General features: G+C 42.7%; 1 protein-coding gene across 2 annotated transcripts in view; it reads left to right on the forward strand.

Moving 5' to 3' along the window:
* The window catches only part of DTL (denticleless E3 ubiquitin protein ligase homolog), a 62,096-nt gene extending 49,465 nt beyond the window's left edge, over positions 1-12,631 (forward strand). The window contains exon 16 of one of the 2 annotated variants that reach the window (XM_015586254.2): positions 11,045-12,631. The gene's annotated coding sequence lies outside the window, so the exon portion shown is untranslated. Of the gene's footprint in view, positions 1-160; positions 829-11,044 lie in introns of those variants that run through there. The other variant, XM_025043891.1, reaches the window with a different exon arrangement.
* The last annotated feature ends 1,299 nt before the right edge of the window (positions 12,632-13,930 follow it).

Raw genomic sequence — 13,930 nt, forward strand, 5'->3', positions numbered from 1 at the left:
ATCTTTACTATACAACCTGAAGGCATTTTGAATGCCTGTCTTTTTTCTACTCCCTGCCTGAAAACCAAGTTTATAAAATTCTTTTGGTCAAATTTAGAGATTATTTCATGTAATACAATAACCCTGTAAATGGATATAATTGTTAATTACATTTTAACAGATAAGGAAACTAAAGCACAAAAGAAGTAACTTGCCCATGGACAAATAGCCAACAAGTAGCAGCTTGTGGATATGGTGGTCTCACTCAAGAGCTCACAGTTGTGAGTCCTACACGATAATGTCTTGCAGCAAGAACCTTGTCCCTGGTTCTCTGTTAATCAACTGTGCTTTCCATTTTGTGCACATTTGAAAGAGAAGAACTCTTCAAAGTGTTCCAAATACATTTCCTACTCGAGTTATAAACAAAATTACTCTTTGGAAGACGAAGCCATCTTAACTGCAGGAGGAAGGTGATATACACGTCTAGAATCAGTACTGGTGACGTGTTATAGGAACACGAGAAGACTGACAAACAAGATCAAAAAACAGGGACAAAGACACAGAAGTCAAAATTCTTTAGAAAAGAAAAAGTGGAGAAAAGCTTGCCCATAAATACAAGGGAGAGAATGAAGGATGAAGTTGAAAACATAGACCCAGCAATCCAGCTATTTCACCCCTGTACCTTAGGGAAGCACACATGCACTGGGCACATGTATAAGGATGTTCATAGCATCGTTTACACTAGCCAAAGGCTGGAAACAACCCAAATGTACATCCACAGTAGAATGGATAAACTGGTATACTCCGCACTATATAACCATGAAATGAATAAACTAGCTACACATGACAGTGTGAATGAATGTTAGAATTTTGAGCGAAAGAAGCAAGAAACGAATGCATACAGTATGATTTTGTTCATATGAAGCGTTAACAAAAAGCAGGTAATGCTGAACTAGTATTAAGGGATACATACATGGGTAGTAAAAGGCAAAACAAAGAATGGCAGTCAAACCAATGGTTCCCTCTAGAGGGTAGTGTTTGAGAAGTAGCAGATGGAGGACCAGACTGCGGCAAAGTTCTGTCTCTATCTGGTTGTGATTGCAAGGGCATTTGCTCTATAAATATTTCTTGCATTTGTATTTTGCACGCTTTTCTGTGTATGTCTTATGATTCACTGTTTTTAAAGGTTTTTTAAAAGGAATGAAGATCAGATGTCTAGAGAAGATAAGCAAGAGGTGATACTAGGGGAGTTCTAGATAGACTCAATCATATAACTGTTAATCAAAGAGAATAAGTTACTACGGGAGCCTGTGGGACCTTCTTGATACTTTGTAAGGCAAAAGGAGAATCCTCTGTTCCCTCAAAGCAGAAGGGTGAACTAAGTTGCCCCTACATATACTGTTAAGACTCAGTATATTCATTTAGTTTAAAAAGAAGTAAGCCTTCAGCAAACCTTATGTGATAGCTAAAGCATGGGGTTGGAATTTTCATAACTGGGATTGAGCCAGAAGTTCGCAGGTAGCAGAGAGGACTAATAGATGGAGGGTCCTGCAGCCCTGTCAACACTGCAGCATTTAGCCGCCCAAAAGCTCCACAGTATATACATTTCTTCCTTTCTCCTTCTTCCCTAGTCTTGTATTTTCTTTCTTTTCCCAAGGTCAGTTATAAAATCAAGGCAGAAATGGGCCATAGAAATCAAGTACTTATTTTAAAGATGAAGAAACTGGACTGGGGAGATCAACCGTTTTGACCAATGTCACAAAACTAGTTAGTTACAGAATCCATTCTGGTATCCCACATTCTTTGCAGTCCAGTCCTGCTGATCAATTAGCCATTCCCCTAAGTACTATGCTATCCTGCCTTTGTTCAAGGTGCTTCCTTTGCCTGGCATGGTTTTTACCTCTTATGCCTGCCTATAAAGTCCTCGTTTTTAAAGGTCTAGTTCAAACCCTTCTCCCTGCCTGTAGGAACTATTCACAGATTTTCCTAATTAAGCCTTTCTTCCACTCAACCCCATAGTACGTTGTTTAAACACTACAGTAGTGCTTATCACATTTGAACTAGATTATGCCCTCCTAGATGTCAAATTGGTCTTATTCATTTATGCATGCCCAGTGGTGTGCTAGAGCTGGATATACTCATGAGAGTGTGTTATTAAATATTCAGGAATTTTGTGAGCTGGTTGTTGAAGTGTCGTTAGCCTGAAATCCATTGCGGTAAGAGTATTTACACCATGGAATAGACAAAAACTACAAATTAGGGCTTTTCCCCTCCCCACCCCCCCAGATTGCCAGCTTACCAGCACATTACTGCACATATCCCACCACCCCCACTCACCCGTGTGTGTGCCAGATACCTGGCATAGCAGTTGGAAGAAGCATGAAGAGGAAAAGGAACCAGTGTAAAGTTCAGACCAGAAAGTAAAAGAGAATTTTAGAAGTCTTAGCTCAGAAGCCCAGGGAAGAGAATTTTTTGAGAAGCAGATGGTTCATTGCTGCAGAGAAGCTGATGAAGATGAGAGCTTAAATAAGGCCAAATTACTGGGCAGTTAGCTCAACTCTGTCCTACTCAAGGGCTATTTCAATAGCATGATAGGGGTGAAATATGGCTAGAAATTTAAAAATAAGTGTGGTTAGGAAATAATCAGTAAATGAAGATTCCTTTTAATAAAAGAGAAAGGAGTCTTTCTCTTGTTAGCTATTTGCTGAACACCTACTGTGTGTCAGGATTGCAGTAAACAAAGATAACATACAGGCCTGTCCTCAAGCCACTCCCAGACTCCTAGGACAGACAAACGAGAGAATGTAACTGTACGGTAAGGGCTCTGATGAAGACATGATGTGGGGGCTGTAGGGAGCACATCAGACTGAGCCTGAGCATCTAGGGAAGGTTTCATACAGCGGTTGACTCAGCTGAGCCCTAGAAGAGAAATTGTACAGATGGGTAAGTGAAGGAAGGACACTCCTCACAGAGGAAGTGGCAAAATGAACAGCGGTTTGAGGGTGTGAGAAAAAGTATCCTGTCAGAAACTCTTAAGTAACACATTTGCCCCTAGGGCTGGAGCAGAGAACAAGTAAAAGACAGCAGGAAGTGAGGCAGAGGCAAGCAGGGGTCAGAGGCCTGCAGCGTCACCATACTGAGTTTGGACTTTATATCTTGAAGGCACTGGGCAGCTACTGAATGAATAAGCAGAGGACAAGCACAATTAGAATTTTTATTTTAGAACGAAGATTCTAGTAGCAATATTGAGGGAAGATTTGAAAAGGACCATACTTCAGGCAGTTGGCCCAGTTAGAAGGTGACGGTAGTAATCTAAGCAGTAAAGGGGATGGGCCTGAAGTAAAGTAATGGCAGTGCAGACGAGAGGATATTGTCAATTCAAGAGATAGTCCTGAAACAGCAAAAAAGTTTTTTAGGAGAGTAAACGTGAGAGGAATCAAATGAGTCCCAGGATCCTCGCACTGGCAACCAGGTGAATGGTAGTATCGTTTTGGGGAAAAGGGATACAGAAATGATAGAATTATAAGAGGAGATTCTTTTCCTGGTAGACACCTAACGGAGAGCCGGCGGAGATGCCCTATCAGTAGTAGATGGATAGGTTTGGAACTCTGAAGAGAGGTCTGAAGTAGAAAGTTTTAGAAGTGTTAGGTATGAAAAAACAGTTACAGGGGAGCTCATGGAAGAGATCGGCCAGGGAGAATGTGTAGCATGGTGGTTCTCCCCACCAAGTTTCGATTTAGGAGGTCTGAGGTGAGACCTGAAAATCTGCATCTCTAGCAAGTTCCTGGGCCATGCTGGTGTTGCTGGTCTGGGAACTACATGTTGAGAGCCAGCAGTGTGGAGAAAAGCCAGCATTTGGGTGTGAGTAGAGAAAGAAGAGCTGACAGACATGACTGAGATGTAGGAAGAGATGGTCCAGGACAGTTTCAGGGTGTAAAACGGAATAAAGTCAAGCAAAATGAAAAATAAATATTGTCTGCTGCATTTGACAAATAAGCAGGGGCTCTGATGAAAGTCAACAGACTTTCCACAGAGTGTATGATCATCTCATGAGACATAGTATAAAGTCTTACCCAGATTCCTTAACCTTGACTCTGCCACTTAAAAATTCTATGACCTTATACAATTTAATTAATCTCTCTGAACTCCATTCCTTATCAAAAAATGAGAAAAGTAATAACAGTAATTTCCTCATTGTCATCAGAGGATTCAGTGAGTTAGCATGTATAAAGTGCATAGACAAGTGCCAGGCATGTACCAAGTTTTAACTTTTATAGTTGTTCTGGGGTGCCCACATTCCTTCCTTGAAGACTAAGTAGTGAGGAAGAGAGTCAGGCACATATGGAATGGAATGGCTTGTGGGCTCAAACACCACAGAAAGCTTGTAAATTTCCAGAGCTCATCAATCTGGGAGCAGAAGCAAAGAAAGCTGAGTTAGGGATCACCCAAGGTGGGAAGTCAGCAAGGAAGGACCCAGGAAAGAATAAAGAATGAGGGATCCATGAGCACCCTAGAAATGGAAGGCCAAGGGGTCCAGGCTTGATATGGAGGAAGCAAGAGATTCTGAGGTGAACAGATGAGGAAGAAATACCTCGACAGGTAGAAGGAAGTTAAGTAGGTTGTGATTAGAGTAGGATTAGACAATTTGAGATGACGGACCATTCTGATGCCATGTCCAAGTTATATTTGTCACAGTGAGTGACAGGTTGGGCAGAATTTAGGGACATGTGTCATTTTTCAACATGATGGTGAAGCCAGGATATTAGAAGGATCAAAAACAGGTGGCAGGGATGAAGTGGCCAGGAATACCGTGAGGCAGGTGTTAAGCCCTTGAGAGGTTGAGAGAGTTTTGGAGATCAGTAAACAATCTAATGGACAAGGTGGCCAGAAAGATGGAATGGTGCACCCAGGAAGGGTGAGGGAGCTGTGGCCTGGAGAAGCAGCAGAAGCTTGGGAAATGCCAGCCTGTTCTGACCTTGAGAACCAGAGGAAGTAGAAAAGCTGTCTACTCTGGAGAGGGCAGGAGAACAGGGCAGACTTAAGTTTTCATTTAGGATAAGAAGGCGGAAAGAGTATGTGTTGAAAAGATTGAGAAGGTAAGAAAGTGTGTTTACCAGTTAACTGGTGCTGTACAGCCCAGGGGCAAGGAGATACCTTCAAAGGCCTAGAAACAGTTATGTGAAGCCCTGCTCTGTGATGAGGTTACTGCCTGAGGGGAAGCAAGAGTTGGAGGAGGCCAGGTCATGTCCCCACACAGCCCTGCCTGGGCCCACCAGTCCAGGACAGGACCTTGCAGGAGGAGAGAGCCGCGGCTTCCCACGTCAGTGCACTTGGCCTATTTCTGTACATTCAGGCTGCTGAGTAATGGCTCCAAAAGCAGTGCCAGCATCTCGCAGGGCGCAAGGGGAAAGTGAGAAGTAGGGCTTGGCACCTTATTTTGGGAGCTGTCGTCAAAGGCCCAGCCTTCTGGTTCTGTGTGCCTGACACACAACTTCATGCTCACTGGGAGCCTGGATGACCAGTCAGTCTTGCAGGCTCTGGATGAGGTGCCTGGAGAAATGGGCCCTAGGGGAAAGAAGCACTGCAGTTTCGCTAAAGACAGAATTCTGAGTACTTAATTCCTGAAGGAGAATCGCCAGTCAGTCCAATTGGCCAGTTCACTAGACTAGTGCCTCAGCCTAAAGGATCTTAGAGGTGGACTCTGTCTTCCTATGCACGTGTTTTTTTAAAGTACTGCAAAATGACTATGACATGACATGACATGACATACGTACAAATACTCTGCTCCAAACCTGAGGTATTATAAGTGTAGTTTGAACTAGAGTGTACTTTGAGCTGGTTTCCAGAGGTAGAGATCCACCTACACTCTCTGAGCCAGTCCCCTGAATGTCCCCAGTGATGCACATGTGTGACTGCTGGCTAGGGCTCATCTAATGTGGAAACAGTTGCATATACACAAAGGTCAAACCTGTGACCCCACATGCACAGGGTTCTGGCAACTTGAGCTAACTAGCTATTGAGCACCTTCGGAACAAGCCTTTGGGTTAGTTGCTGCTGAGCTGATAGGTCCAAAGACTCTGTCTTGGGGATACTTGTGGCTCTTCGACAGTAGATCTAGTTGCCTTAAACTCCTAATCACCCTGAGATATATTCAAGGCCCCCAAGTCTTCACTCTAGGTGAATCTTCATTAAAATCTTGATTTCCTATATACTTCCTCCCTTTTTTAAAAAAATAAACCCTGTTAATTCCCTAGGATTTCTTCTTAGGTATTCAAGTTCTCATATTAAAAACCCTATGAAATTAAGGAATTGGGATCCAACAGGGTTGAGTGGTTTACACTGAGTCGTCATAAGAACTCTACAGCACAGTAGTGATTAGAGCTCAGTGGGGTCTCTGTCTCTTTCACTTGGCCCACTCTCTACTTGCTGGCCTGTGGTTTGTGTCAGCCTAAGAACTAAACCATTCATGGCTACATCGCTTCTCCATCATTGCCACCTGTCTCTCTGTGACAGTCTTGGACATCGTTACATCAAGTAGGGATTATCATTACACCGGGGAACTTTTACACATATCTCTGTGATAACCCTACCTAGCTGGAATTCTCCCCAGCTCAAAGATTACTGGCCTGCAGTCCAGGCCTCTGATTGGTTCTGTCAAGAGGGTTTCAGACTCACATTTAGTCAGAATGACTGTCTCATGCACAGAAATGCTCAGACATTTGTTCTGAATTTCATTAAATTTCTGCAGTGAAATCCAGGATTTACTCATTTATCAGATTAAATGCAACAGTGTTGGGTGTTTGTCCTCTGAAAAACTCAAGGGTTTCTTAATCATTTGGGGGTTATCCACATTTTTGAGAACCTTTGAAATCTAGGAACATATACCCCGGAAAAATTCATAAGATATTTATAAACAAAATGCTGCTCATAAAAGTGTGGGGAGAGAGTACAAGTTTTATAAACCCTACGAAGCCCACAGATGCCTGCCGGGTGCTCCGTAGATCTGTTTCATGATGCCTGACTCAAGCTGCTGTCGGACCGTTTGGCTCCAGCACGGTGCTAATGGAACAAGGTCCGTGGGTTTGGTCCCCCTGTGGTGGGGTTGACTTTGCACACAGGAGCTCTTATCTCAGAACCACAGAATAATCTCAAAAGTTCAGACATGGAAGGAAGTTTAGCATGTGCTCTGTTCAACCTCTTTTCATAGATTAAAAAAGAAGGAAAAAAGAGAAAATGAGTCATTTACTTGAGGTCACATGGCTGATGGTAGTAGGGCCAGCACTAGAGTCCAGGTCATATCACGTAAATACCAGGTGAATGATCTTTTAGTGGCAAATAAGAAATATAGCTTTATCTGTGGAGGAAAGCACATGATTATAGTCTCTCCCTTTTCAATGACATGAACCAAGATAGGCAGCCAACATTTACTTAATGTCTATCATACATCTGTTCATTTAGTCTTATCCAAAAAGTCATGTCTAATGTTCACTATGTGCCAGGCACTGTTCTAGGTACTGTTCACAGTAAGGCTCAAACCTTTCTTAATATGTTATTAACAAAAACAAACGCATACACAGTTCAGCGCTAGTGTCCCCTTTCGTGACACTTATATTTTTCTTACCACACACAGATAGCAATTCAGATGCTGTCCACCCTCAGGGATTCCATGGGCCATAGCTTCAAGATTTTTTCATGTCATTAATTGAATAGGAGGGAGACAGTTTTAAGGTACTATACCATCTATGGCCAGTTCAATTCCAGACTTGTTTTGAGAGGCCATGTGACTCTGCAATAGAGCAACTCTAAACGTTTAAGTAAATACGAGGACTAAACCAAACTGAACAAGGGAGACACAATCACATACTGAATGCAGGCGGAACTAGCTCTTTTACATGCCTGGAGCAAGTTGCAGGCACTGTTCTGACCCTGCCCTTTGTACCCCACCATCTTGCTCCTTCCTGTCCTCACTCCATGACATTCTTTCGTTTGCATGCAGACCTTCTCACCTGCACCTGTAGCCTTTTCCTGGGAGAGCAGATATCACCTTTAGGCAATGGTCTGTCCTTGTACTCCTGCCACTGCAGGTCCTGTGTACACACAGACTTAGACTTTCGATTGGGTGATCTTGCATTAAGCCAGGGTCGTATCAGACCAGGCCAGCTATCCTGAGCCCGCCCTAATCTGGAGTCACAGTCCCACAGCTGGGCTTCTTTGGGGGTCGGGGTAGGAAAGGGATCATTATGGAGCACCTTACATGGTCATTGAATACCGTGTAAAGACCTTAACAGGGTTACTCCCACTAATCTTTTCCATTCGTTTGGATCATGACTTCCTTTTTTGTTGTTGTTCCTTCAAATTAAAAATTTTCTCATTGATAAAAAGAGGAATGCCTTCTCATTAAGAGCATGTTATAATTTAAATTAGACATTTTTTTCTTGAATTTCAGCATTATTCAGTTTAAGATACATGAAATGTAAGATATTTAAATTGTACATCATGGTGATTTGATATACACATACATTATGGAAAGATTCTCCCTATTACATCCATCACTTCATGTTTGAATTTTTTATTTTATTTGGTGAGAACATATAAGTTCTCCTCTCTTAGCAAATTTCAGTTATACAACACACTGTTATCAACTGTGGTGACCATAATTTACATTAGATCCTCAGATCTTAAATATCTGAATTAGCTGAAACTTTGTACCTTCTTACTAACCTCTCCTTATTTCCCTACCCCTCAGCTCCTGGCAACCACTTTTCTACTCTCTGTTTCTGTAAGTATTAATTGGATTTTTCTTTTTTTCTTTTTCTTTTTTTTAGATTTCACATATAAGCGATATCATGCAGTAACTTGTCTTTCTCTGTCTGGCTTATTTCACTTAGCATAATGCCCTCAAGGTCCTCCCATGTCTTTTCAAATGGCAGGATTTTCTTCTTTGTCATGGCTGAATAATATTTCCTTCTCTATATCACATCTTCCTTTTCCATGCATCCATTGACAGACACTTAGGTTGTTTCCCTATGTTAGCTCTTGTGAATAATGCTGCAGTGAACATGGAAGTGCAGGTATCTCTTCTAGAGCCTGTTTTCATTTCTTTTAGATGTGGGATTGCTGGACCATGCGGTAGTTCCATTTTTTTAAATTTTTTGAGGAACCTCTATATTTTCCATAGTGGCTGCACCAATTTACATGCCCACCAGTGTACAAGGGTTTCCCTGTTCTCTGTATTCTCACCAGCATTTGTTACCTCTTTTTTATGACAGCCATTCAAACAGTATGACGCAATATATCATTGTGGTTTTGATTTGTATTTCCCTGATAGTGAATGTTGAGCACCTTTTTATGTGGGCACCTTTTCACGTACCTGTTAGCCGTCGGTATGTCTTCTTTAGAAAAATGTCTGTTCGGTTCCTCTGCCCATTTTTTAATTGGGTTGTTTGGGTTTTTTGCTATTGAGTTGTATGAGTTCTTTACATATCTGGGATATTAACTCCTTATCAGATATATGATTTGCAAGTATTTTCTCCCATTCTGTAGGTTAACTTTTCATTTTGTTGCTTTCCTTTGCTGTGCAAAACTGTTTAGTTTGATGTAGTCGCACTTATTATTTCCAATACTATGTTAAGTAAAAGTGACAAGAGTGGGCATCTGTCTTATACATGCTTTTAAAGGAAAAGCTTTCAGCTGTTTGCCATTGAGTATGATATTAGCTTGTGCTTGTCATATATGGCCTTCAGTATATTACACCCTCTGAGTTTGTTGGGAGTTCACTTAATCTTTACGATAATGTGTGAAAGAGGTACTTTTAATAACCCCATCTTAAAGATCAGAAAACTGAAGCCTAGGGAAATTGAATAACTTCTGCAGAGTTTGCAAGTGGTGAAGCCAGAACTGCTGAGCTCAGTTCAGCAGTTCCTGGGAGATAACGTAGCAGGAGGCCAAGGGGGAAGCAAGCTCTCCTCCTCTATTCATGGTTCCTCCAGCCTGCAGCATGTTCAGAGCCACCCCATGGTGTTTTACTATTCATTTGGCCATGGATGATATTGATTGTTATGCTATATATTTTTTCTATGTATGTAGCTTATTATTTTGTAAAATACATTGTGAGCTCCTTAAGGGTAGGGGTCATGTTCCACTACAGCACTCACATATGCCAAACAAGTAGTTCAGTAAACATTTATCCGGTAGAGCTTATTAACTACTTAAAGACAGAGACATTCGGCACAGAAAATCAACTGCATCTTAAAGGTCTTCTAGGCTTCAGAGTCTCGTTTTGCAGTAAAGGAAACTTAGGCCTTAAAAGTGGAATCAGAACCATAGGGGTTCAACCCTTTCTTCAGGGTGCAGTCATCCTAAATGATTCTCTCCTCCACCTTCTCCCCACTAACCCTGTGACCAGTGCTAGGACTGTTTATCATCCAATATGTGTGAAGACCTTCGGATACAATGACCATAAAACAATTAAAATCTGATGTCGTTCCAGTTCAATCAGATTAGTAGCTAGAATTGAAAGAGCCTTAGAAATAAATCATCCTGTTCAACCCTCAGGTCATAGATGAAGACCCAGAGATGACAAGTGTTTCAGTTCTTGTCAGCTGGCCAGAGGCTTATCATTTAAATGTCTTCTCCTCCCCAGAGGGAGCAAAGACAGACAGGAAACATGGGGTTGGCCTTTCCCTAGTTGGAGTGTGTATGTTGGGGTGGGAGTGAGGGGTGGCTTTCTTCCCAAGACCAGCCTGTTTCCAAAGCCAGCCTGCTTGGGGAACAATATTCACACTTCAGCAGAGCCATCAGTGGCTCACCTCTGTGCTCACCCTCTCTCTTTTCTCCAAGCAGTAGAAGCCATAGCTGGGGCCTGTGCCTGAGCTGGAACCTGTCATCACTCCTTCCTTCCTCCTCCACCAGCCCTTCGCTTCCCAGAGCCAACTCTGGCCCAGCCACCGGGTTAGGAATGTCACACATGCACAAACTATAACTTGGCTTCCCTGTTGCTCCTCCTTGGGTAAAAAACCCAGAGCTGAGAACAGTAAGTGTCTCCATTCTGTTTTGCTTTCCACAGAAGCCAAGGGCCAGAGGAAAGACAAGCCCTGTTGCTTCTTTTAGGCATTGTTGGCACTGCAGTATTGAGTGAGTTGGAGCATTAAAGAAGGCTGTTTTGTCCTCACTGGATGTTAACAGTGACCTTCCCCAGTGGTTCAAGCCCTGTGCCTCCCATGCACTCACAAGCACAGTATGGATCAAGAAGCAGCACGTATAAAAAGACTTTTCTGAAGACTAAATGGGATTGTTCCTGACAAGCCTGCAGAAACAGCAAACAGCTCATGGGGGGCTGAGTTCTACATGGGGGATCTGTCAGGCTAATAAAGGGCCAGCTCTCCCAGGGACAGGAAGTTTGGAAGGTGAACTGCAGGGAAGGAATCTCATTTAGTGAGGACAGAGGAACCACCCTCTTCCTATTTCCCTCTGGCTGCGCTTCCACAGAAGAGCCCAGCAGCTGGTTCATCCCCACACACCCAGTCCTGCAAGCAGGTGGGAGACATTTTCTCCTCTCCTATATGGCTAAATCTCAACCGCAGGTGGACCGATCTATCTGCTTCCTTCTTGCCTGCACCCAAGCAACAAAATACTACTAAAGAAGTCTCACCACTTCCACTATAATTCAGGGTCACCACACACATGGAAACAAACAGTGGTTGTATTTTTACATCTCTCTGATCAGCTCACACTCCTCTCAACAGCTGTGTCCAGCCTTCTCCACTCTCCTGTGCTCCTGAGACCTCTGACGCTCTCACTCCCCTCTCACTCTCCATACGAGTCATCATCTCTGAGTTCTTCCTTTGTGTTACTGAATGTTTAAACCTATTTACACCTTCGCCCTTTCTTCTCGCTTCCCATTACAATTGAGTTTTTCTTGTGAGCAATTCCAATACTTGCGTTTTGATTTTTTTCTTAAAGGCCTACATCACCTGGTATTCCAAGGTGGTCTCCCATCCGAGTTTAACCAGGCCTACAATACTTGTGTTTTATATCCCATCCTCCCCCACCTTTTTATAAACCTTAACTAACCCTTATTACCCAGTCTCTTCCTGTCTCTTGGATCCGTGTTATAGTTATTTAAACAAACTCATATCTCTCAATAAAAAAAGAATCCTTGAACACTCATCCTCTATCTGTGGCCTTGTTTCTGTCTTTACACAATCTTAATTCCTCAGAATAATTCCACTTTCTCACCTCCCATTTACCCTTCAACCCACTCCATTCTGGGTTTTGCTGTCATTCCTCTACTGAGACAGCTCTTGCAGCAGTCATCAGTGATATCTATAGCTAATACAGTGATCATCTTTCGGTCCTCATCTTGTCTCTTCAGCATTTGACTCTGTTGAATGATTGATCATTTTCTCTTCTTTTTAAAAAACAAACAAAATTTTGTTTTCTATGACCCAACACTCTTGTGTAATTTCTGTATCTTTGACCACTCTTGCTCAGTCTCCTTTGCTAGTCCATCCTTTGCTACCTAGCTATTGTTACAATTCAAGGTATGGAGTTCTCTTTAAGTCTGTTCATTCTAAAGTGCTTTAAACACTACGTACTGTACTGCTTTGTTAAAATGTTTAAATCAGCAGTATATTAAAAACATCTTCCTGTATCTGCCCTGAGTGCATATTATGGAAGTGCCATAATTTATTTACGCAGTTTCCTATTGTTGGTGATGTAGACCATTTCTAATATTTTTACTTTTATAAATAGTCCTATGTTAAACATCCTTATACAGTCTTTTCACATGTGACTAGATGAATGATGCTAATATAACTACTGTCCATTCACTAATAAATTGCTTTGGGAAAATTGAGGATATTGGGAAAATAGACACGTAGGCAGGAGTCGCTAACCCCCAGGCCTCTGACTAGTCCCGGTTCGTGGCCTGTTAGGAACCGGGCCCCACAGCAGGAGGTGAGCTGCAAGTGAGTGAGTGAAACTTCATCTGTATTTGCAGCCACTCTCCAGCGCTAGCATCACCACCTCAGCTCCACCTCAGATCATCAGGCATTAGAGTCTCATGGGAGCATCAGTCCCCAGTGCCAAAAAGGTTGAGGACTGCTGACTTAGTGTTTTGAGGTCAGTAGCATAGAAGACAGCTGCCAAGGTTGTCCATACATTGCTATGTGGGATGGAATCTTAGGCTGAAGAAATAAGTTGGGTCTAGAATGATATATACTATTTCCCTGTTCTTCTGAGCTGTTAACATGGGAGGTACCACCACAGATGATAAAGGATTCTGGCCAAGGCACTGCTCACTCTGAAAGTAATGGACCATTTGCCTTATTCCCACCCTATACTTTGGCAGAGGAGTCAGTCCTGATGGAGCCAGATGGATTGCAAATGACTCCAGAGGACTCTGAGAACAGTTTCCAAGACCTCAGAGCAGCCCTGGAACTGATCTGTCAGGGCTGGACTTGGATGGCCGCAGGACAAAACAGGTCAGCAGAAGTCAGTGCCAGAAAAGCGGCAAGAGTAAGCCGATTGAGCAGATGGGATGGGGCATCATCATGGGAGTGAGAGAGAATTGTGGGGATGAGGGGAAAGGAGTTGGCACAAACAACTCAAGGATTCCTCTTTGTCTCTCGAAATATTTAATATTGGAGTGCCCCAGGGCTCAGCCCTGGACTTCTCTTTTCTATCTGCATTCACTTCCTTAGTGATCTCGTTCAGACTCATGGCTTTGAATACCATCTCTACAGACAATTCCCAGTTTTGTATTTCTAGCCCGACCTCCAGCTTGAACACCTGACTCGTATATCCAACTGAGAAGTTGGCATCCCCACTTGAATGTCTAATAGGCATCTCAAGTTTAACATTTTAAAATCTAAACCCTTAATTTTACCTCCCACCACTCCTAAATCTGATCTGGCGTCAAGGCCACCCTTCCAGTTTCAGGCCAGAAACT

The sequence above is a fragment of the Pteropus alecto genome, unplaced genomic scaffold (genome assembly GCF_000325575.1).
Source record: "Pteropus alecto unplaced genomic scaffold, ASM32557v1 scaffold101, whole genome shotgun sequence".
In the NCBI taxonomy this organism is placed as follows: domain Eukaryota; kingdom Metazoa; phylum Chordata; class Mammalia; order Chiroptera; family Pteropodidae; genus Pteropus; species Pteropus alecto.